The sequence below is a fragment of the Dendrobates tinctorius genome, unplaced genomic scaffold (assembly GCF_039654945.1).
Source record: "Dendrobates tinctorius isolate UK_male_01 unplaced genomic scaffold, ASM3965494v1 ptg000211l, whole genome shotgun sequence".
NCBI classification, from domain to species: domain Eukaryota; kingdom Metazoa; phylum Chordata; class Amphibia; order Anura; family Dendrobatidae; genus Dendrobates; species Dendrobates tinctorius.
In genome coordinates, this window is record NW_027361878.1 from 7,597,746 (window position 1) to 7,623,653 (window position 25,908).

At 42.1% G+C, this 25,908-nt stretch overlaps 1 protein-coding gene across 8 annotated transcripts in view; it reads right to left on the reverse strand.

The window, feature by feature from the left end:
* Window positions 1-25,908, reverse strand: part of TSPAN4 (tetraspanin 4) — a 755,262-nt gene that overhangs the window by 644,796 nt on the left and 84,558 nt on the right. Inside the window, exon 1 of one of the 8 annotated variants that reach the window (XM_073554360.1) lies at window positions 15,102-15,316. The exons of 4 other annotated variants lie outside the window; for them this stretch is intronic. The gene's annotated coding sequence lies outside the window, so the exon portion shown is untranslated. Of the gene's footprint in view, window positions 1-15,001; window positions 15,047-15,101; window positions 15,317-25,908 lie in introns of those variants that run through there. 3 more of the 8 variants (XM_073554364.1, XM_073554365.1, XM_073554361.1) reach the window with 3 other exon arrangements.

Sequence of the window (25,908 nt, forward strand, 5' to 3'; positions counted from 1 at the left end):
CATGGGGTCAGACAGGTGCCCACAGCATGGGGTCAGGCAAGTGCCCACAGCATGGGGTCAGGCAAGTGCCCACAGCATGGGGTCAGGCAAGTGCCCACAGCATGGGGTCAGGCAAGTGCCCACAGCATGGGGTCAGGCAAGTGCCCACAGCATGAGGTCAGGCAAGTGCTCAGAGCATGGGGTCAGACTGGTGCCCACAGCATGAGGTCAGGCAAGTGCCCACAGCATGGGGTCAGACAGGTGCCCACAGCATGAGGTCAGACAGGTGCCCACAGCATGGGGTCAGACTGGTGCCCACAGCATGGGGTCAGGCAGGTGCCCATAGCATGGGGTCAGGCAAGTGCCCACAGCATGGGGTCAGGCAAGTGCCCACAGCATGGGGTCAGACAGGTGCCCACAGCATGGGGTCAGACAGGTGCCCACAGCATGGGGTCAGGCAAGTGCCCACAGCATGGGGTCAGGCAAGTGCCCACAGCATGGGGTCAGGCAAGTGCCCACAGCATGGGGTCAGGCAAGTGCCCACAGCATGGGGTCAGACTGGTGCCCACAGCATGAGGTCAGGCAAGTGCCCACAGCATGGGGTCAGGCAAGTGCCCACAGCATGGGGTCAGGCAAGTGCCCACAGCATGGGGTCAGGCAAGTGCCCACAGCATGGGGTCAGACAGGTGCCCACAGCATGGGGTCAGGCAAGTGCCCACAGCATGAGGTCAGGCAAGTGCCCACAGCATGGGGTCAGACAGGTGCCCACAGCATGAGGTCAGGCACGTGCCCACAGCATGGGGTCAGGCAGGTGCCCACAGCATGGGGTCAGGCAGGTGCCCACAGCATGGGGTCAGGCAGGTGCCCACAGCATGGGGTCAGGCAGGTGCCCACAGCATGGGGTCAGGCAGGTGCCCACAGCATGGGGTCAGGCAGGTGCCCACAGCATGGGGTCAGACAGATGCCCACAGTATAGGTTCAGGCACGAGCCCACAAATTAGGTCAGGCAGGGTCAGACAGGTGCCCACAATAAAGTTACTCCCGCAGTAGTAAAAAAGCAGTCATAATTTGGGGCTGGTGGGTCATCATAAAGTCATAATCTATATTCTTTAAGATTAGAATGATTAAAACCATTGACAATTTACTTAAAAGAAGGCCTTTAAACCAGCACAATCATATTAGGTCTCCCCAAATAAATGGGTTGCCAAGACATACAATCTTGATGACCTATACTAGGGATAGGTGATCATCACTATGAAATCAGTGGGGGTCCGACCCCTGGCTGCCTCAATGCTCAGATGTTATTAGCTCTGGTGGAGTCTGGATGTAAATACCCGATGCAGTAGAACAGCATAGCTCCACTAAGCCCAGCTCAAGAGCTAAGCCCATACCAACCAGGCAGTGACCGGAACTAGCTCAGATCTCTCCTGTTTAACCATTATCAACCAGCTGCCATTCCCGGCAACCTGTTCCTCCCCACATAATTGATGCTAATGAGTTGTCACAGCAGCTGGAGATCCTCTGAAGGCCCCCGTTGCTGCCATCTTAGTCCTCCATAAAAGTCAGATACATATTAAAATCTAATTAACCCATATGGTATACGTGGTAAAGACATTCTAAATACTAGAATTGCATTTTTTTTTGCGCTGTCTCACGGCTCTAAAAAAAAAAAAATTCAATCAAAACATCGTATACCCAGAATGGTACTGATAAAACTGTCAGCTCGCTATGCAAAAAGCAAAGTCCTCACATAGCTCCACTGCCAGAAAAATAAAAAAGTTATATCACAGTATTAGAACTGACCTGTAAAATCATGCTATCAAGTCATTTTTACTGCATAGTGAACATAAAAACAAAACCCCCAAAATAATGGCAAATTGGTGTTTTTCTTATTGCACATGGATTTTGTTTTCCATTTTCTAATACAGTATATGGTAAAATGAACAGTGTCATTCAGAACTACAACTTGTGCAGCACAAAAACAATACCTCATATGATTTTGATCAAAAAAAAAAAAAAAAGCTGAGGCTTTTGGAAAACAGTGGGAAAAAAACTAAAAAGCAAAAAATGAAAAATGTTCACGGAGGGAAAGGGTCAATGTTTAGCAGCTACTGCAGATCAATCCTGCTATGGATGCTGAACATCATTCTCAATTCTGAGGTAAAATCTGTATTCAGTGAAGACAAACGTTCTCATTCCTGAATAGGAGATGGCAGCTGGTGCTGATAAGATTCTATGTAGACAGGAAAAGGGAGAAGCACGAGCTCCTCCTTGATAGAATCTTAAGGGCCCGTTACACATAGCGATATCGCTAGCAAAATCGCTATAACGTCACTGGTTTTTGTGACATTATAGCGATATTGCTAGCAATATCGCTGCATGTGATACTTACCACCGACCGCTCCCCCGCTGGTTATCGCTGATCGCGCGAGAACGTTCTGGACCATTTCTCGTCGGGCACTTCCTGCTGTGGCGATGAGCGACGCGTGGACGCGGGCGGATGTCAGGATCGCCTCGTCTGACAGGTAAGTAGCGACCCCCGACCCCTGCGATGTCGCTGGTGATATCTGCCTGTATGGCAGCTCACTAGCGACCACTTAGCGATGCACCAGCGATCCTGACTGCGTCATATCGCTGGTTGGGGTCGCTGGTGCATCGCTAAGTGTAACGGTACCTTTAAATCCCTCCAGGATAAAGTGGATTTTTAATAAGATTACAATTTCAAAGTTGACTGGGTTTTGTTTTTTTTGTTTTTTTTTTACAAGAACTTTGCAATTGTAACCATTATCAATGTTGAGGTAACCCCTAACAAGCGCCGATGCGCCCTTTAACAGCGGAAGTTAAGGGGTATTACTACTCAGGATCGCTTTGTAACAGCGATGAGAAATAAGGGTATAGCGCCCCCTGTGTTAAAAAATCTATGGAGAACATGATCAGGGCTGGTTTTTACCATCCCCTATCACGTGATCGCCATTATTCACTGAAATGTGAGGTGGTCCTTAAAAAAAGATGGTTTTGTAAGTTTTGTTGGAAAAATGGGAAATCATTGGTCAAATTTTAACCCTTATAATGTCCTAATAAAAATGTTTCCAAAATTTTGCTGATGTTTAGTTGACATTTGGGAAATGTTAGTCATTAACTATTTTGTGTGACATAACTCTCTGATTTAAAAGGGCACAAAAATTAAAACTTTGAAAATTGCAAAATTTGTCAATTTTCCTTTTTGTTCATAAATAAACACAAGTCACATCGAATAAATGTTACCATTATCATGAAGTACAATATTTCACGAAAAAATGTTCTCAGAATCACTGGGATCCGTTGAGGCGTTCCAGAGTTATAACCTCATAAAGTGGTCAGAATTGTAAAAATTGGCCCAGCCACTAAGGTGTTAAATTGAAACTGAAAATGCTGGAAACAATTTGAAGAAAAATTCATTTTAAACACACGTTTTGAAAACAAAAGATAAAGCATTCGTAAAATCTTATTTGTCTTCCCCTTCACACCTATTGTAAAAAATTCCTGCAATAAAAAGAACTTAGAGAAAATAAGTTTCTGTAACGCTTGTTTTTAACAACTCTAAACTGACAAAGCCTTAATAATTAAGCTGTAAATAAATCATTTAACTTTCTTCTGAGTTATTGTCAAGAAAGATCAAAAGAAAGTCTTCAGTTCTATCATCATTCACGATAAGAGCAAAGTAAGAGTAGGACTGGTGTATAAAAATAAGCACCCCGGCTGCAGCAAACAATCTGCAGTGCTCTATCCCAGTAAAGTAAGTACATGAAAGAGTAGCTAAACTCTGAGCTTTTAGATACATTTACACTAATTCTGATCATTATATTACTTGTATCCTGATTTTTTACCAGTTCCCTTTCTATAGGCTCCCTCTCGAATTTCCAGTTCTCTCTGAGCTAGTGGATGAGACTAGCTTTTATGATGTCTCTCATACTCTGCACACATACAGAAAAGGATTGCTGCTCTTGGTTGCCTTAGGTAGCACAAAGACAAAAGGAGCAGGGGCATACAGGATCTATAATATAACGCTACAAGCGTCACTCTGTCCGAAGCCTTTATAGACTCCACAAGCACGCCACGCCTGTGCAGTCCGGCTCCAGACAGAAGAAGGCATCCAGCGGTTACAAGCAAGGCCTGTTTCACACTTCAGTTTTCTGGCATCAGTCAAAATCCGTCAAAGTATTGAAAAAACGGATCCGTTGCAAATTGTAAAAAACTGATACACTTGATCAGTTTTTTTGATAGATCCGTTGAAGCAGCCGTTGGGGGAGGGAGAGAGAGAATTTTCTGTGCCAGAACAGGTTTTGGGGTTAAATTTAAAGAATGGAAATTCTGGGCATGCTCAGTTTAAAGAACGGAATCAGTCAACTGATTCCGTCATGTGACTGACGGGTTTGTCGACCATAGGCGTCTATTCTACCAGACGATGGACGGCGACGGATCCGTCACAGTCTGTCTTTTCGACACAGACAGAAAACGTTCCTCTGCACGTTTTTTCTGCCTGACGGACAGCTATTTTATGACGAATCTGTCGCACAACAGATCAAACCGAAGGCCATCCGTCACAATCCGTCGCTAATACAAGTCTATGGGGAAAAAGACGGATCCGCCAGGCAAATCTGTCGGATCCGTTTTTTCTGCTAACGACGGATTGTGACTGACGCCAGAAAACTGAAGTGTAAATCAGGCCTAAGAGGAGTGTGTATGGCGCTGGAGATCACGGTACACGTAGACACCGAATGCATACCGCGATCTCCGGCGACATACTTACATACTTACCTGACCGGGAGGAGCGTTGCCACGGCAGTTCTCTTCTCAGCGGAGACCGGGGTAGGAGTGCGGCGTCAGAATCGCGCATGCGCATAGCGCTATCCGGCGCCATTTTACTGACGACACATTTGCAGTGTGTCTTCATCAATATGGCGCCGGACAGCGCGGTATGGGCATGCGCATACTCCGGCGCCGCACTCCTCCCCCGGCCTCCAGCAGATCGGTGCAGCGCTGGAATACAGGGAAGAAAGGTGAGTATAAATGTTTGTTTTTTTTGTATGTGTGCAGTTTAATAGAGGTGAGGGGGACCATACATATCAGGATAGGGGGGTGAGGGGACCATTCGTATCATGATTGCGGGTGAGGGGACCATGCATATCAGGGTAGGAGGGTGAGGGGTATCATACATATCAGGACTGGGGGGTGAGGGGACCATGCATACCAGGATTGGGGGTGAGGGGACCATGCATACCAGGATTGGGGGTGAGGGGGACCATGCATACCAGGATTGGGGGTGAGGGGGACCATGCATATCAGGATAGGGGGGGTGAGAGGACCATGCATACCAGGATTGGGGGATGAGGGTTACCATGCATGCATACCAGGATTGGGGATGAGGGGTACCATGCATACCAGGATTGGGGATGAGTGGTACCATCCATACCAGGATTGGGGATGAGCGGTACCATCCATACCAGGATTGGGGATGAGCGGTACCATCCATACCAGGATAGGGGATGAGCGGTACCATCCATACCAGGATAGAGGGGATGAGGGGACCATGCTTACCAGAATTGGGAGGTAAGTGGTGCCATGTATACCAGGATTGGGGGATGAGTAGACCATGCATACCAGGATTGGAGGGGTGAGGGGACCATACATACCAGGATAGGGATGAGGGGGTACCATGCATACCAGGATAGGGATGAGGGGGTACCATGCATACCAGGATTGGGGGTGAGGGGACCATGAATACCAGGATGAGGAATGGGGTGCCATGCATACCAGAATAGGGATGGGAGGGTACCATGCATACCAATATAGAGAGGAGGGGGCCATGCATAGCAGGATAGGGATGAGGAGTACCATACATACCAGGATAGGGATGAGGGGTGTCATGCATACGAGGATGGGAGACCATATACCAATAAAAATGCTCTCCACCCGGGCGTAGAACGGGTTCAATAGCTAGTATAACAGTAATGAGCAGTCTAGCTGTGAATTCAGCACTAGGATAAGCTAGCCAAATGTGCACTAAACTGTGTCTTCCTCCTCTCCAATGACTTTAAAACTGAGTGACTTGACACCTCACTGTGCTTAGAGAGTTAATCAAAGATTTTTTTTTTTCTTTGGGCCCATAAACTAACAGTCATGTAGTTGCTACCCACCTGCCTGTTGTGCCTGGCATCGATCTCTGCCAGCACAGTCCACTCCTTCCAGTGATTCAGCAGCTTCCGCTGATGTCATGTTGACAAGGCAGCAGCTTCTTTTCCGCTCTGCTCTTTTGCTGGGGCGTGACTGCAATTTCCACGCTGATTGACAGCCATCTCCGCACTGCCTAACTGCAGGGATCCAGCTGCAATCAGCATGGCGTTGGAAGTCACCCTCTGTCGACAGAGCAACCCAGAAGAGAAAGAGCTGCTCTACTGAGGTTGAGCAGGTTAATTATAAGCAGAAACAGGCTGTAACTACTCTGCGAAGGCGCCAGGTAGATCAGGCAGGATGTTAGCAACTACCAGCCTGTTTTTTTTTTTTTTTTTTTAAATATGGGCTTAAAAACAGACACTATGTCCTGGATAAAACCTTTAAGCACAACACCTCCGCAATAAAAATTTAACACAATCTTTTTCTGTTTTGGAGAAAGACAAGCGAGTGCATATACTGTAATCAGCTCCCAACTGGTTTAAAGACTCTGTAAGGCTGTTTAATAATACTCATGATTGGCTTACAAAAAAAATTGATCCATTTATCAAAGCAAAATCTCTGTGAACTCAGCCTTTCATTACCCACATTGCATTTTGGTTTTAGTCTTGCTGACCGCTGTAGCCATATCACATGACAAATTAGGGGCCTGTAAATCAGTAGCACAAAACTTCAGCAGGAGGGCACCAGGTACACCTACTAAGTATTCTACAGCTACCAATACATTTTAAAGTAGAAAACAACCAGAGGACAGCTTTATCCCTTTAACAACTGCTAATATGCCTTTTGACAGCTGTCATTAAGGGGCTTCAATCCTCATCACCGCCATTTTAAGAAGCTGAGGACTAAGTGGACAACGCCGTACATTATATTTGACACCATGATGCATCGTCCACGATCAATTTTAACACTGATTGTGGACGCTATCCCCTGTAATGCAGCTGTCAATTACATGGTCTAGATACGGACCCCATGGTCGCAGGTCCTGATCGCTGCCATTGTATGATACAGATGGACCAAAAAAATAGAGGGCTCTCCCCTAGTCAAACAGAAAGAACATGGGAGCAATGGCCATAGCTTTATTAAATTGTTATTTTTTTTTTATTAAATTCAAAAAGGTAGAAAAAAACATTAAAAACACATTAAAAGGAAATTATCACACATAGGCATAGCCACACTGTGTCCTACAGCAATGAATGCAGATAAATTGACAGACAAATAATGACGAAGAAATAGCATGGACATAGAAAAAAGGGGGTAAAACACCAAGACTTAAATAACAATATTGTTGATAAAAATCCCTAAAAAAAAGTCAGCCAGAACCCATAAAATGTAATGCAGTCAGCCCCCATATAATACAATGCAGCCTGACCCCACATAATGTCATGCAGCCCCATCGAATGTAATGCAACCAGCACCTATAGAATGTAATGCAGCCCCCATAAAAAATACAATACTCACCTCTCCTCATTCCCCGCACGTTACCTCACCTCAGCAGCTCCACTGCCTAGCACAGTGTGGTACGCAATTGCATCAGAGGCAGAGACGGGGATGATGATGCTAGGATTCCGATACAGTTGAATGCGAGGAGGATGGGGCACTGGCACCGAACCTTCCTGACTCACGGGCCCCATAGCACTCGCGTGGTCTGACGATATTAGCGGCGCGCCACTATGGCCAGGGGCCCCTGGGGTATTGGGGGCCCTAAGCAGGTGTCTAATATTCCTGCCCCTAATTCCGGCCCTAAGGGTAGGGAGGCTTATTGGTCATGCAATGCTCCGCTGTAAAATGAAATATGCAAATTGTCACTTCAGCGAGGAAGAGGATGTCGAATTATAATTCACTGTCAGAGGCCACTCACACAGCCAAATCAGATCTTTGCTTTGCACTGAGGGGCAACAACTCAAAACACATGTCTGCAAACTGAATTTCTGGTTTGGCTTTTATTCCATGTCATGTGGCAAGGTTCATGGTTGATATAGACTTGTAGGATTGCTACTTCTAATAGGCGGCGCTAGAGTTGAAGTCATCTTCCTCAGAGGAGCATTGCATGGCCTATAAGCCTTCTTACCCTCGCACGTCAGACATGTCATTCTCCGTAAGGAGAAACGTTACCCCTGAACTATAAACCTGTCACACTATTTATCCCGTATTGGTGAATGTTGTAAAAATAAATAAATGAAAAAATAATGTAGCTTTTTCATCATACGGACACGGAAAAATAAAATATGAAGCAAACAAAAAGTCGTATGTAAAAGTAATGATTAAAAAAATTAAATAGTAATAATGAAAACATTAACTCATCCCACAAAAAACAAGCCCTCAGATGATTCTGTTAGCAGAAAGATAAAAATGGTAAAACCCTCATAATATGGTAATGTAAAAACTAATTATTTTTGTAATATTGTTTTAGTGTCTCCTTGCCGAGCTCCATTGGGTAGGAAGCCTTACAGCATTGTTACCGGGGAAAAAGTATTTAAAGATGACCTGCCACTTGCCACAAATCTGTATTTTTGTTACCTCGAATAAATGTTGCTATTCTCCTGAATCTGCCGTTTTATTTTTGTTCCTTTTTCTGCCTCTCCATTCCGGAGATATTCACGCCTCTTCCCTGGATGCAAACCTAAACCCCGATTATCATTGCCTGTAAGCCTGTTTTTTGTCTAGTTTTGCCCCTATTTATTTTTTCACCCAATTCATTATTCTATTTCAAACTTTTTTGCTCTTTTTTTTTTTTTTTAAAGAGTTTAGTAATCACAATTGTTTTCTCCCTGATTCATCAATTGAGACTTTAGAAAAAGTTCCAAAATTTGTCACAACTTCGCTCCACTCCCCTCCTGGTGTAATTTTTAATATGTCAAAATTTGTGGGCAATTTTTGCTACTTTTTGCAGTTCAAGATGGGAAGGAAGCCCAGTTTTGACTTGGCTCCAAATTCATGAATTTTGTGTGCCAAGCGGGTGTGGTGATCATCAACTCTTTATGCCACTCTTAAGGACTATGGCCAATTGCCTAAAATCCTAAATTTACATGGAGGGAAGAAGGAGGCCATATCTCGGGAATGGAGAGGTGCTGGAACAAAAAAAAATAAGGCCAGATTGAAGAGAACAACAAACACCTCGTAAAAACTATTACATATTTATGACAAGTGAAAGGTCATCTTCAAAATAGCTGTCATCCAGACGAATCAAATTGTTCTTTGTAATGCCAAACTATACCAAATTATTTATTGTTTTTAAACAAATGGCAGCATAACTTTTCCATGTCGCAAAGAATATGCAAAAAAATTACGTCCTCTATTTTACTGTCCTGACCACATCCCACTTGGACTTACACGTCTCAGGTCTTTTTTCTATACAAGGCACTGTACACGTTCTATGAGGGTTTCCGACATTACATAAAGTAGTGCACCCTCTCGCACAGTTACAGATTACATTAGTAGGTTTCTGAATTCAAGTCATGTTGACATCACAAATTGTCGCTGCTCGTCAGGAGATCTGGTTCAGAGATGACATTAAATGTTGGAGGCTCCAGCTCTTTTCTTTCTGCTGAAGACTTCTATAAAAAAAAAAAATAGATTGCAATGGAAGGAAAAGACGCGTTACATCTCCTTCTCTGCTCAGTGCAAGATTACAATCTGAAATACAGTTCACATTTTAATAAAGTGTCAGGAAACTAAGCCACTGCCCTGCCTGACAGCATCTTTTTTAATATTTTGCATTACAGAAAGAAGGGCAAAGATGATTTAATGGCGTGATATCAAAAGCTTCTATATCTGCTGCTTAATTCTCTTGTTTGTTAAATACATGCTATATGAAGGAAAGGCAAAAAATATTTGGGATGCCAAGACCACCTCAAGCTCTCCTTATTTACTTACTTCACCTAATAAATACTTTAGTAGGATTTATGTATCAAGGTAGCCTTGGTTAAAGAGAATCTGTCACCGGAAATTTGCGGGCTATGTAAATGCCCTCTGTCCGGTCCGATGGGCGGTGTTTCTTCTTCTTTTCTCCACTCCATCTGTGACCGCCGTCCATGATATTTTCCGGAATTAGAGTAGTTCTCCATATTTTGCGTGTGCATAAAGCAATCTTGCCTCGCGCATGTGCAGTATGCTTTGCCAAACTGCGGGCAAAGCCGAAAATCATTACTGCACATGCGCTGGTACACTATGTCCCGGAAGTATTTCACTGTGTTGCGGGACATAGTGTACCGGCACATGCGCAGTAATGATTTTCGGCTTTGCCTGCAGTTGGGCAAAGCATACTGCGCATGAACAAGGCAAGATTATGGAGAACTACTCTAATTCCAGAAAATATTGCAGATGGCGGCCACGGATGGGGTGGAGAAAAGAAGAAACACCGCCCACTGGACCGGACACAGGGCATTTACATAGCCCGCAAATTTCCTGTGACAGATTCCCTTTAAAGGGGTTTTCCACCAGTTCATCAAAAGTTGGCAAAAGCAAGGAATCGTCGTGAAAAATAGGAGGGAGGTTATTTACTTCTTTGATTCCCCGTCACTCCAGTGCCCCAAGTCTGGTGGTCTCTAACCAAGACTGGTAAAGTTGGCACCCTGTCTATACCGCTGGAGCAGATTGCAAATGAAGAGTGGTCCGAAATCCCAGCTGAGAGGTGTAGGAAGCTTACTGAAGGTTAAAGGAAGCGATTGATTGCAGTTATTTATTCCCAAGGGTGAGCAACCAAATATTAAGTTGAGGGAGTCAACAATTTTGTCCAGACCATTTTTAGGGTTTACTGTGGAATTATGTCCAATTTGCCTTTTTTTTCTCGCGTTGTTCCAATACAAACAAAGGAAATAAACGTGTGTATAAATTAACAAAGCATGTGTAATTAGAATAATTTTCTCGGATAAATACCTCATTTTCTGGAACAATATCAAGGGTGCCAACACTTTGGCTATGTGCACACGTAGATTTTGGTCCTGCGGATTTGTAAAAATCTGCAGGTAAAATCTCAGGTCAAAAGACCTGCGGTTTACCTGCGGATTAGCCTGCGGTTTAGCCCTGCGGTTTCACACCTCTACAATGGTGAAGGTGTGAAACCGCAGCGGAATCAGCACAAAGAATTGACATGCTGCGGATTGTAACCCGCGGGAAAATCAGCAGCATGTGCACAGCGTTTTTGGCTTTACCATTGCAAACAATGGTACTGTACAACGCAGCAGAAACTGCTGCAGACCCGCAGGGCCAGAAACGCTGCGGATCCGCAGCAGAATCTGCACCGTGTGCACATAGCCTTTTGGTCACGACTGTATGCAGGAGTGCCGCATATTTACCATTAATCCCAGTCATTCGGGTTTTGAAGCCAACATGCACTAGGACAAGAAGAGACTCTGCTCCAAAACATCTAGGGACTAAGGGGCTGTTCATCATCATCTTTGCGTCTTTTTTCGGGAGTAAAAATGGTTCTAATAGTGACTTTTCTTATTTGCGTCTTATAATTTCATTTGTGCTTTTTTAAAATTAACTTTACTTGCTTTGCTTTTGCCTAGTTTTTTTTTCTCGGCATTTAGGACGTGGGTTTTCCGGATGTTTTAGACTAATGCATCAGTTGCAAATTTTGAAAACGTCTCAAAAAAAAAAAAAATGTTCTCGATTGCACTGCAGTAGCCAAATAGAAAACAAAATCTACATTTTTGAAGCCTAAAGTACGATGTTCTAAGGTTTATTAAGAGGATTAGGAAACTTTTTCTCTAACAAGGTGCAAAGTACCTAAAAAATATGAATTTGCACCAATTCATTATTGTGCAACCGTTTCATGAATTTGACACACAATTTGCCAGTCCAAAAGAAAGATAAGAAAATGATATGAAAAAGGTAAACGATAAAACAGGGACCTAAATGTTACACGACTGATGGCAACATGGAGCGGTAGCTAGCACGCGCGCCGCGCAGATCACACAACTCCATCCTGGCGCAATTAGAATCAATACTAATTCAGTATGACACAGGGACAATGAGGGACCAGGACCCACATTCTAGTTGATCGGTGGGTGTCAGAGTGTTGGCCCCCAGGAATCAGATATTTATAATCTATCCTATGGACAGGTGATGTTTTTTACGTGCACACGTTAAGTATTTGGAGAAGAAATTTCTGAATCTCTAGGCAGAAAATACGCTGTGGCAAAAACGCACATTTTATTTTTGGTGCAGATTTTTCCCCACTCATTAGTATGGGTGAAATCAGCAGCAAAAACACTGAAAGACTTGACGTGCTGTAGATGTAAGTCTGTACCGAATCTGCAAGTCACAAATAAGCAACTGCATGATTCTCATTCACTTTGCTGGCATCAGGAAACCCTTCAGGTTTTGACAATTCTGCACTGAAAAAAAATAAATAAAGCAAAAATGCAACGTGTGCGCACAGCCTTAAGTGCAGCTTAACAATGTATTACCTACATAATACCAATATGTGACGAACAGCCCACCGCCGTTCGTCTACTTACGGGCGACACTAACGGGGGTCCCGCTGCCACCAAAACGCGACGGACAGCGGACCCTGTGTCACCACTATGTCACAATCCTTCAAAAAGAGCCTGAAGACCCACCTCTTCCGACAAGCCTATAACCTGCAGTAACCACCGATCGACCAAACCGCTGCACGACCAGCTCTACCCTCGCCTACTGTATTATCACCCATCCCTTGAAGATTGTGAGCCCTCGCGGGCAGGGTCCTCTCTCCTCCTGTACCAGTTATGACTTGTATTGTTTAAGATTATTGTACTTGTTTTTATGTATACCCCTCCTCACATGTAAAGCGCCATGGAATAAATGGCGCTATAACAATAAATAATAATAATAAATAATAATAATAAAGACAGAAAATTAAAGTAGTGCTCCCGCTTCAAAGGGAACCTGAAAGCGGCTTTAACCCTAGAAAGTAGGGAATAGCGTTTTTAATGATCCCTGTATTGTCACTAAAGATACTGTCACACTTAGCGATGCACCAGCAATCCCGACCAGTGATATGACGCGGTCAGGATCGGTGGTGCGTCGCTAAGTGGTCGCTATTGAGCTGCCACACAGGCAGATCTCACCAGCGACATCGCAGGGGTCGGGGGTCGCTACTTACCTGTCAGACGAGGCGATCCTGACGGCCTCTCGCCCGCGTCCACGCGTCGCTCGTCTCCACAGGAAGCCCAGCAGGAAGCTGACGACGAGAAACGGCCCAGGACGTTCTCGCGCGATCAGCGATAATCAGCGGGGGAGCGGTCGGAGGTAAGTATCAGACATAGCGATATCGCTAGCAATATTGCTAAAACGTCACAAAACCAGTGACGTTATAGCAATATTGCTAGCGATATCGCTTAGTGTGACAGGCCCTTAAGTGTTGCTGCAGAGTGTTTAACAATGACACTTAACACGAGTGTGCGGATATCACCCCCACACTGCAGAGATGTCAATCATGCTGCTGCATGCATACTAATGTGCTGTTGGAATGACTGACAGTGGTGATGGATTGGGCCCCTATATGCCAGCGTTAAACATTTTTAAACACAATGCAGTAATGCTAAGTGATAATACAAAGATTATTTAAAATGGCATTATAAGGCTTATTAAAGCTGCAATATTGCCTTCTATGGGCACATCCTGCTGCCAGGTTCATTTTAAACATTTTATGGCACATCCTATGGAATATCCCTTTAAATTTTTGACTTGACATAAGGATGTTAATCAACGATGGAATATGATTTTACACTGTAGCACAGGAATCAGCAACCTGCAGTACTCAAGCTGCTGTAAAACTACAACTCCCAGCATGCCCTGACCCGCCATAGTAGTAGCGTCACAACACCTGGAGCGCAGGAGGTTGCTGACCCCTGTTCTTGAATAATCCGCTTTTTTTCACGGCAGCTGCTGAGCCACCATCTCCCAGCAAAACCTGCTGGGGTATTATTTGGAAAAAGCATGTTCTTCTGACTCCTAGAGATCTGTGCTGCAGAGAGCAGAGTACTATAGGAGCCGGCTAAATGTAGCAGCGGGCGACCATGTCAGTAGCGATCAGTATATTGCAGTAAAGTACTTGAAGATGATAGAATTTTACATTTGCCGACAAAATAACCAGTGTCAATCAAAAGTGAAGCTTCGCTGTCAGTTGCAGACCTTCTGCTATGCAATTCTACCACTGACTACTTTTAGCTTTTTCCTTATATTCCTTGGGAGACATGCAATGCAGCAAGCAAATAAACACAGCAAACCTAAGTGAATTAATTGTAAATGATATTCACGGAGGCTTAAAAAAAATAAATAAATAAACCGTTGCTGAATTTTAGCGCCACTTAAAGATCACAGATGGGTAGGAAATTATATGCTTATTATAACTGCATGTGCTGCGATTGCAATGTATGCTGAAAATGATTATATACAATTATAGCACAGGGAATAAACCTAAGTGAAAAAATACAGTGCTCGTGAAGAAAGGAGGTACAGCTGGAGCAGTATGGAGAATAAACAGAAATCAGGAACGACGTTGCCTGACTCAGGAAACCATCATTATTTCAATACAAAGCATGTGATGGATTAATGCCCATAACTTTCAGTAATAAATAATAATGTGTCCCTACAGCAAAAAAATTGGGGGTGCACTTTCACATATAGCTTTGATAAGGTTTCACTACACCCAAGTCTGTATCAGCAGTAACTCCAAGGTCACAGGACCTAACGTTTGGTTTGTACTTGGAGTACCTCTACTCTTTCCCAAAATGCATCCCCCTCCACCCAGTCTCAATTTTTTTTTGCAAAGAATTGAAAAGTGAGACCCCCATGAATTGCACTTTAAGCTGCAACCTACTTGTCGTCCTGACGTTGACTCCGGAAATGGCTTACTTTTCCAGCTGATGATACAGGACAATGATGAAATCAATCTTCGCTCTTCTTTACATCAACCTTACCTTTTAAAATGCCCCGTGATATTCTTGGTGGGTACGTAACCCACTGCGACTTGGATTCAGTTTATGGTCCTGAAGCAGTGACATGAGACGACTGCAGAAACTGTAAAAAGGCATGTGGTTTTTCAGGAGGGGTGAACGGAAGAAAGAGTTCATCTCCCGGTTTAATGCCAGAGCACTGAACGGAAGGGGTCAGACGCAGATCCAAAAAAAGAACTTCTCGAAAGCCCTGGAGTAATTGTCTTCTGCTTCTAAACACATGAACAAGTGTCCTCTAATAGCAGGAACATAAAAGGGATAGAAAAAAAAAATGAAAAGAGCGAGCAGCCCGAGCAGCAGCTGAGACATCTTGCTTTATGAGAATAAAGTTTTGGGGGTTTTTTTCCTGTCTTTTTCGTTAACATTATCATGACCAGACAATGATCCGAAAAAGGTTACTGCGGTGCAAATTAAAGTGTCACTTAGATCATCAGTAACAAGTGTGCTGGAAGAAGTCACATCCAAAAGTGAAGGGAAACTCAGAGTATTTATTCTCTACAATCTGGGATTTTATAGTCATGCATAACACTGAAGGTCAGCATTGATTCTGCGGCCGATATCATAATTTAGTGTAATGTGACAGCACTCAGCACAGTCATATATAATACTGGAGAGAATGCCTTGCGCTCAGAAATGCCGAGATTTAATCATTTATACATGAATATCATACACTCTGCATTAAAGGGCTTTTTTGTTTTAGTAAATAAAGATGATTTATTGCAAGATGAAAAATGATACAGCTTTGCACATATATTTTCTGCATCAATTGCATAGGATAGTGGTACCTTACTCATAGGTGGGACCTAGGTAGCCTCATTTTGTATACAGCAGAGGGGTATGCATACTTGACCACCTCTCCGTTCATGGAACTGCCAGAGAAAGCAGAGTACACCGTACAGAGCTCGGCTATTCCCGGCAGCCCCATAGAGAATGAGTGGAGCAGATGGCCATGTGTTCCATGCATGTGCACCATTCAAGATGGTCAGTTTCCAAGATCCCTGTTTTATGGGCAGGGGATACCTTTTTAATACAGGAATAACCCTTTAAATGTAATAAAAGATTCCAAGATTCTGTATATACAAAAAAGCAACTTATAAATGCATGTGGTGCATTTAAATTGAAGTAGCGATACATGTGTCCACCCAACAGTGAGCAAAGGTTAGGATAGAAGTGTAATCAGAACTACACATGATGCCGCCAGGAAACTTCCAATGAACGGGGCCATTTTCCCATGTAACTTAAGTGCAGCGTTTTTATCCCATTTAGGTCTTCTGTGCTGCTATTAAGGGTATGTGCAGACGATCAGGAATTAGCAACACTTTGTACACAGCGCATGTCCGCTGCCTCCAAAGCTCTGCCGTCTTCTGACCACAGGCGATTCCGCATGTAATCACTGAACCGTGTGGATTCACCGCGTCCAATACATTGTATGGGTGAAATTTCTCTTCGTCTCCACAAGAGAAATTGTCATGCTGCGGTCAGGAAAGACACGCCACATGTCAGTCTCCGCGAGTGAGCCGCTGGTGTCTCTGGACGCATAGTGGGCATAGGATTTCTAGAAATCCCATCCACTTTGCTGTAACATCTGGGCGCTGAGGGTTGGACGTTGCACAAGTACGCAGCGTCCAACCCGCAGTGTTTACTTATCGTGTGCACATACCCTTACTGTCAAAGCAAAGCAGATGCAATTTCATGAAAACCCATGCCTGCTGTGCATTTAAGACGCCGTTGAACTAAGTTTATCGGTGCGTTAATTATCTACAGACTTCTATGGAGAGCCTTAAAAAAATGCAAAGTGTAAAAAACAATGTTGCATAATTAAGTGCAGAATCAAAGATTTTCTGTACTAAAAAAAATGCATTAAAATGCTGCTTCAAATCTGCACCAAAAACACAATGAATTAAAGAGAGAAAGCAACAAAAGAAAAAAAAAAAAAAAACAGGACAAATGCAAGAATCTAAGACTGTTATAGCATATTTTGGTATGGACATGTGCAGAAGAAATGTGGATAAAAAGCCGCAGAAAAAAAACGCCGCATTCACACTACATGTAAATACGGCCAAATTGGTGGTCTGTATGACAACTACAGACATTTGTTTTTAAACTCTAATTTTTTCCATTTCAGAAAAGCCTCAAGCACATTAGACACAATGAATAGACCCCAACCCTATCTTTTGTATCACAATGATTGTGAAGATAGGAGGAGGAGGTTAGCTGTGACATCATGACATCTGAAGGTGAATGTTAAGAGAGGATGAGGAGGTCTGCTGTGACATCGTCTATTGTGACTGGAGGATCCTGTGTTATCAGCTGTGTATAGAGGCGTTACCTGTCATTGTAAGGCTAGTTTCACATTAGTGTTTTTTTGCGCAGCGCATCATGCGCATAAAAAACGCAAAGGAAAACGCAAAACAAATGCGCTTTTTTTAGCGTCATGCGTACACTGATGCGTCAAAAAAACGCAGTGTTGCTTGCGTTTTACATGCGTTTTTACATGCGTTTGCGTTTTTTATGCGCATGCGTTTTTAGGTGTGACATTTTTTCCATTGTCTAGACCACATTCCAGACTTGTTTACCTCCATAACGCATGCGCAAAAAAAGCAAGCGTGCGCAAGACCATGCGCATGCATGCGTTCCCATAGACTTCAATGTGTTGTTTTTGCGCATTCCGTGGGCAAGCGTGCGCATGCGTTTTTTTTTGCCGAGACAGGGCGCACCAAAAAATGCAACATGTTGCGTCTGGCGCGAAAGACAAAAAACGCATGCGCACGAAAACGCAAGTGTGCGCAAGACCATGCGCACGTCATGTTAAACATAGGCGCACGAGTGCGCACGATGCGCTGCGCACAAAAGCGCTAATGTGAAACCAGCCTAACCTGGCCTCTAATGATAATGAGACTTCTGAAAACAATAATTAATTGAAAGAACTGGAAAATTGTAACATTACACATTTTTTTAACAAATATTATGATATATAACAAATATCTGAGGTCATTTTCTGATGATCGTTATCATTTAAAAACATAATTTGTTTTTTGTCACTTCATTCTGACAGCCGTAACCTTTCTATTTTTCAGCTGATGGAGCAGAGTGAGGAATTTTTCTTTTTTTTGCAGAGAAATCTGTAGATTTTCTGTGTATAATTTTGGGAGTACATATAACATTCATATTTTTGAGATATTTATAAAAGTCTTTAGTCCAATTATCCAGATTCCAGCCACAGTTAAAACACATTGTGTCCATTTCATGTATAATTTATTGCCAGAATTTTGGCTCAAAACTTTACAACTTTTGGAATTGTTACCCCAGTCTTGGCCAGCTCTGTCTGATTAAAAGAAAAGTGGGCGAAGCTAGGGCAGGACGGTGCATGGCCAAGGGCTCCCAGCAAATTTCTCAAAATTTGCCTCACAAGGTTGTGCAAATTAGAGCGACATTTAATGCTAATCCCTGGCTGGTGCACATTTATGGCGGTGGCAGCAACAGTTCATAAATTCGCCAAATTCATAAAAGAGCTGTACGTCCATTAATTGATTCAGCACATTATTCCGGAACTTAATGAAGACAAGTTTCCAAACCGCTAGTCTTAATGAATCGGGACCATCAGGTGAACAGTGATCATTAACGTGAAAAAGTTGAGAAAGAAAAGTAGCCTATAGGAATGACCAGACGGTGCGGCCGTGCTTCGGTGGTAGAATGCCTACATTTCAGGAGAAATGGGGTGCGACCAATGGCTGAACAATTGTGAAAAAGTCATGGGACAACTGACTGTCATGATGTGCAGAATTTTGCAGCATGCGGCCAACTGCAACATTTGGCCGTACCCTAAATCTTGTGACATTGCACTTCAAAGCAATTAAAGGAAATGTATTTTGTAAATTCTGCCCCTTTATCGCACGCGCACTCATCTTCTGTCGCAGTTTCTAGAACCTCTGTTATCTGTTTATCAGCTTTGTTGTCGATAAACAAAAGGAAGGAAATAAATCATCATGGATATTGCCAAGCTGGTCAGCGGATGCACTCTGCTCAAGATGAAGTAGAAGACAATAAATTACGTTTGTTTTAGCAGCAAAAAGTAATTTTCTGAAGCTCCTGCGTTGGGTTTTTCATCTTGTGCCGCATTCAGTCGGGTTAGATTAGGTGAGTATGGTGCTGGGGATAAATTGCACGTTATGCACATCAGTAAAAGCAGAGTTACTGTATTTAGAAGACAGCAGGATGGATACCGGAGCGCCGAGAACGCAGAGCAAGCTACTAATTGTCAGCAACAGGCTCTCTGGGGAAGGGTTCTGCAAGGCTATAGACAGGTGGAGATGTAGGAATTCAGCACACGTCTTCCCTCCTCGCAAATCGATAGGTGAAGCGCCTTATGATAGACAGACTTGTTGCTCTTTTAAGCAGAGATTAACCTATGGTTAACAGTTTACCATACATTTGTTTGATGAGGAAATAAAAGTTATTACACTATACAGTCACAATCAAAATAATTCGGCCATTGCAAATTAGGTTACTTAGCTAAATGTAAAATGCAAAGTGCTTCACCTAGCCAAATTAGTTCTTATACTTTGCACTGACGAGGGGCAATATCCCAAAACAGTCTGCAAATTGAGATCCCGATTTGGCTTTTAACCCTAGTTAAAGTTCAAGGCTCGTTAAAGGGTCGACAGTGGCTTGTAGGATCGCTGCTTCCAACAGGTGGTGCTATAGTTCAAGTCCTCTTTCTCTTTGAAGAGGAAATTTGCATATTAAATTTCCCAGAGGAGCGTTGCACGGTGAATAAACCTCCTTACCTTGGCATGCCAGAGCTGGTATGTCACTCTCCGCAAGGAGAAACCTTACCCCTTTTACCTTAGCTAAATTTACAAACTTGCTTCTGTTTAGAATAAACCAAGAACAAAATAAATAGCTTACCATAAATAATATAACGAAAAATTTCTGCAACTTCAACACACAATGCCACTTTTACTGACTACCAGTCTCAGAATTATTCACCCTCTTTATGACAAGCATCTTTGGAACTTCATAGCACCGCTCTAGCTGTTATACCCCGCTGCAAATGTGATGCATAGCCAGACACCGTTTTCTGCAGCATTCCTGAAGAATGTAAGAGCCATTTCTCATGGGCAATGGCCTGCAGTTCACTAATAGTCTTAGATTTGAGTATTGCAACCCCCTTCTTTAAATCACATGAAATATTTTCTATGAGGTTCAAGTGCAGTAACTGTGCCAGTTAACTGTGTTTGTAAAGATTTATTCTAAAAGCAAAAACTTATACTTGATAGAATTCACCTTGCCAGCTACACACTGAACTTTCCACAGACAGAAAAAGCAAAGCAGCCCCAGAGCATCACTAAGCCACTTCCATGCTTTATGTTATGCAGGATGTTATTTTCACCATACCTTTTATTATTCTTCCTCCATGAAAACCATAGATTCATAGTCTCAAACATTTAAAGCTTTGTTTCTTCGCTCTACAGAGCAGAATCTCAACATTTGTGTGTCTTATTTATATGTTTTTGACCATTTTTAAGATGACGTTTCTTGTGCTTTTGGCTCAGTAGAAGTTTACATCTAGAGTTTAGTATGCCTCTTACTATGACATGTCCATGTAGTGTAGACAGTGTTCCTATAACTCTGAACTCGTGAATTTTGTTTCCGTCTCTCTCTAGGACATTTAATGCCGATGTATCTTTTTCTATCCTTTTCATTGCTTGTGCAAGGCAATGATCTCTTAGGCTATGTGCACACGCTGCGGATTCTGCTGCGGTTCCGCAGCATTTTTGGCCCTGCGGAACTGCAGCAGTTCTGCAGACATGTTACAGTACCATGTAACCCTATGGGTTTTAAAAACCACTGTGCTCACGCTGCGTTTATTTCCACGCGGTTTTGCTGCGGTTTACAAACCGCAGCATGTCAATTGTTTCTGCGGATTCCGCTGCGGTTTCACACCTTTAACATAGTAGAGGTGTGAAACCGCAGGGCAAAACCGCAGGGCAAAACCGCAGACCAAACGGCAGGAAAACCGCAAGTCACTTTACCTGCGGTTCCACACGGAAAAACCCGCAGGTGAATCCGCAGCGTGTGCACATAGCCTTAGGGATCATGCAGACATCCGTGCCAATCAGTCCAGGCACTGACTGCTAATGAACCGACTTGGCAGTTGGTCTCATTCATGTATTTCTGTGAAGCTGTCATGTTCAGCATGGGGTAGCTGCAGCCAGGCAGTGCATTTCTGTCCAATCTCGGACCAATTTGCATGGATGCCTGCAAGAGCCCTTAAGCTTTTGGGCCACTCTTAACAACCCAAGAATGTTAATGAACTGGTGATCATTGCCCATGAGGAATGGACTAAGATGTTTCAGGAACGCAGCCTGAAGCTGATGTCTGGTTTTGCATCAACTTTTCTGCAGGTCATAACAGCCAGAGGTGCTCTACTAAGTACTGAAGACACTTGTCATGAAGAGCTGATTGACTCTGATACTACAGGAGTCAATAAAATTAGCATTTGGTGTTGAATTTGTAGAATCCACTTGCTATATTAGTTGCGATTCGTTATTTACATTGTTCTTATTTGATTGATTTATTACCAACAGCAAAGTTATATAGTTATTACAGACACATGCTCATCAAGTTTACCCAAGGAATAGGAGAGGACATAGGGAAGGAGTATAGGTACAATCATGAGGCATGAACTAACTTGCTTATAATAATCTTTATTTAATAATAATCTTTATTTTTATATAGCGCTAACATATTCCGCAGCGCTTTACAGTTTGCACACATTTTCATCACTGTCCCCGATGGGGGCTCACAATCTAAATTCCCTATCAGTATGTCTTTGGAAGTGTGGGAGGAAACCGGAGTACCCGGAGGAAACCCACGCAAACACGGGGAGAACATACAAAATCCTTGCAGATGTTGTCCTTGGTGGGATTCGAACCCAGGACCCCAGCCAATAAATAACCACTGAGCCACCTTGCTTAAAAATAATTTTCCCTCTTGATCTTTAGTGTTATCAAACCGGATGATGAGATGATGATTGCTGATAAACTGAATTTTACACATTTATGTCAGTATTTATTTTTTATTTTCATCATCTATCTATACAATGAGAAAAAAAATGGTATAGGAAAAAGCAGATAAAAATATTTCTTTATTCGGTATCGATTAAGAAGTTTCTGCATCAATACATTCTGACGCGATTCCAGCGTTAGAATACTCCCATGTGTTTTCAGTGTTAGAGAGTATTCTAAGTCATGGAGATATCACCAGAGTCTCATCAGGATCTATTTAAAACCACTGCAAACCGAACAGAACGTAGGTAACAAAACTCATATTATGCCAAAAAACATTACATACAACTATATTCCATCAACTTTATATTATCCATACAAATACATTGTGTCATTACGACAATTCAAGCCATTGGGCTGTTTAGTGCTCATTTTAAGGATCCAGAACATTTCTCTTAAAAACAACACCCTTTTCTTCCAGTCTGTGCCTCTTTTAGGTCATATTACTTGTTCACCACCATAGCATATAAGTCCTTCTATACTACTTTCATGCACCTCTACAAAGTGTTTAGTCACTCCAGAATGAGTGTTCTTACCTTTTTGAAGTTATAAATATGATATTCACGTTTTCATTTTTCATGCACTGCACCCGATGTACTGTAATCTGCATACAATGCATTCTACATAGTATACCAAATGATGGGTGTCACAATTTATAAATGCATCTATAAAATGGTCTTTATTATTAGGTAGTTTTATGGATTTTTTCTTTTCACCATAGGGACATAAGCTACAGTTTTTACCGCACTTAAAAAATCCTTTTTATGTCAACCATGTCTTATTTGCAGTTTTTCTGAAGTATAAACTAGGGGAAAGCATATTTCCCTGTGATTTTCCTCTTTTAACAAGTTTTTAGCCTATATCCTTTAGCTAAAATGCTATTTAAAATTTTCCATCCTAATATAAAACCCCTGGCAAAAATTATGGAATCACCGGCCTTGGAGGATGATCATTCAGTTGTTTAATTTTGTAGAGAAAAAGCAGATCACAGACACGGCACAAAACTAAAGTCAATTCAAATGGCAACTTTCTGGCTTTAAGAAACAGTAAAAGAAATCAAGAACAAAAAATGTGGTTTTCATTAATGGTCTTTTATCAAGGAATGCCTGCACAGTTTTTGCTCTACGGCAGGATGCATTATCATCTTCAAAAATGATTTCATCATTCCGAAACATCCTTTCAATTGATGGGATAGGAAAAGTGTCCAAAATATCAGCATAAACTTGTGCATTTATTGAAGATGTAATGACAGCCATCTCCCCAGTGCCTTTACCTGACATGCAGCCCCATATCATCAATGACTGTGGAAATCTGCATGTTCTCTTCAGGCAGTTATCTTTATAAATCTCATTGGAACGGCACCAAACAAAAGATCCAGCATCATCACCTTGTCCAATGCAGATTCGGGATTCATCACTGAATATGACTTTTATCCAGTCATCCACAGTCCACAATTGCTTTTCCTTAGGCCATTGTAACCTTGTTTTTTTTCTGTTTAGGTGTTAATGATGGCTTTCGTTTAGCTTTTCTGTATGTAAACCCCATTTCCTTTAGGCGGTTTCTTACAGTTCGGTCACAGACGTTGACTCCAGTTTCCTCCCATTCGTTCCTCATTTGTTTTGTTGTGCATTTCCTGTTTTGGAGACATATTACTTTAAGTTTCCGGTCTTGACGCTTTGAGGTCTTCCTTGGTCTACCAGTATGTTTGCCTTTAACAACCTTCCCATGTTGTTTTTATTTGTTCCAGATTTTAGACACAGCTGACTGTGAACAACTAACATCTTTTGCAACATTGCGTGATGATTTACCCTCTTTTAAGAGTTTGATAATCCTCTCCTTTGTTTCAACTGACATCTCTCGTGTTGGAGCCATGATTCATGTCAGTCCACTTGGTGCAACAGCTCTCCAAGGTGTGATCACTCCATTTTAGATGCAGACTAATGAGCAGATCTAATTTGACGCAGGTGTTAGTTTAGGGAATGATAATCTACAGGGTGAGTCCATAATTTTTTCCTCAGAATTGAGGGATTCCATAATTTTTCCCCTCTGCTTGGTTTAAAAAAGTAACCATTATTGACTACCACGTTTTTTGTTCTTGATTTCTTTTAGTGCTTCTTGAAGCCAGAAAGTTGACATTTGAATTAACTTTAGTTTTGTGCCATGTCTGTGATCTGCTTTTTTTCTACAAAATTAAACTGAATGAACATCCTCCATGGCTGGTGATTACCTAATTTTTGCCAGGGGTTGTTGAATAGGAACATATTTCGAAAATATTTTCTTAATGTCTTTGAAATTAACCTTATAAGGTGTGCTAAAGGTAATTAATGATAAATTGTCTTTTCTTTTTAGTAATATGTCCTGAAAGAGGCAGAAGAAAAAAGGTGCTTTTAAGGGAAATATTCTGGATCCTTGAAATAAACACCAAACAACCCAATGGCTTTAAATGTACAAGTGGTCGTACCGGTTTTCCTACATCACTTTTTGTTCTCTAGTTTTTGCTGCCCAGCAGAGCAATCAGGTTCCGCCCAAAAAGCAGAGTCCGATATATATGCAGAGCGGCGAGTTGATTTCAATTATATAGGATATATGTCTATATACAATGGTTGGTCTTAGAGGAGCATATTGTGACTAGATCTGTCCTTCAGCGTCCTCCAATAGAAAAGGAGTGGACAGCCCTCGTCACATGCGCCTCCGTCGGCAGACATCATTTTATATGGCCTAGCCCTTTAAAATAACTTAACCGCTTCACGACTAGAGGTATTTTCGTTTTTGCGCTTTGTTCCCCTTCTTCCCAGAGCCATAACTTTTTTATTTTTCGGTCAATATGGTAATGTGAGAGCTTGTTTTTTTGCGGGATGAGTTGTACTTTTGAACGACACCATTGGTTTTAACATAACTTCGTGTACTGGAAAACGGGGAAAAAATTCAAGTGAGGTGAAATTGCAAAAAGAGTGCAATTCCACAGTTGTTTTTCTTTTGTTTGTTTTTTTTTTACTATGTTCACTAAATGCTAAAACTCTCCTGTCACTATGAGTCTCTAGGTCTTACAAGTTCATAGAAAACAAACACGTCTAGGTTCTTTTTTAATGATACCATTTTAGTGTAGAAACGATGTTTTGATCGCCCGTTATTGAATTTTGTTGCAATGTAACAGCGGAGAAAAAAACGTAATTCTGGGGTTTTGTCTTTTTTTCTGGTTACGCTGTTTAGCAATCGGGTTATTTCTTTTTTTATATTGATAAAAGAGGTGATTTTTTATTTTTTTTTTAAACCGTATTTATTGAGTGCAATGCAAAGTATACTTATATTGTCCAATAACAAAACAGAAGAACATTTATGCAATATTATTAACCCCTTTACCCCCCAAGAGTGGTTTCCACGTTCAAGATCGGGCCAATTTTTACAATTCTGACCACTGTCCCTTTATGAGGTAATAACTCTGAAATGCTTCCATGGATCCCGTGACACATTGTTTTCTCGTGACATATTGTACTTCATGTTAGTGGTAAAATTTCATTCATATAACCTATGCTTATTTGTGAAAAAAACGGAAATTTGGTGAAAATTTCGCAATTTTCCAACTTTGAATTTTTATGCTCTTAAATCACAGAGATACGGCACACAAAATACTTGATAAGTAACATTTCACATATATTTACTTTACATCAGCACATTTTTGGAACCAAAATTTTTTTTTTGTC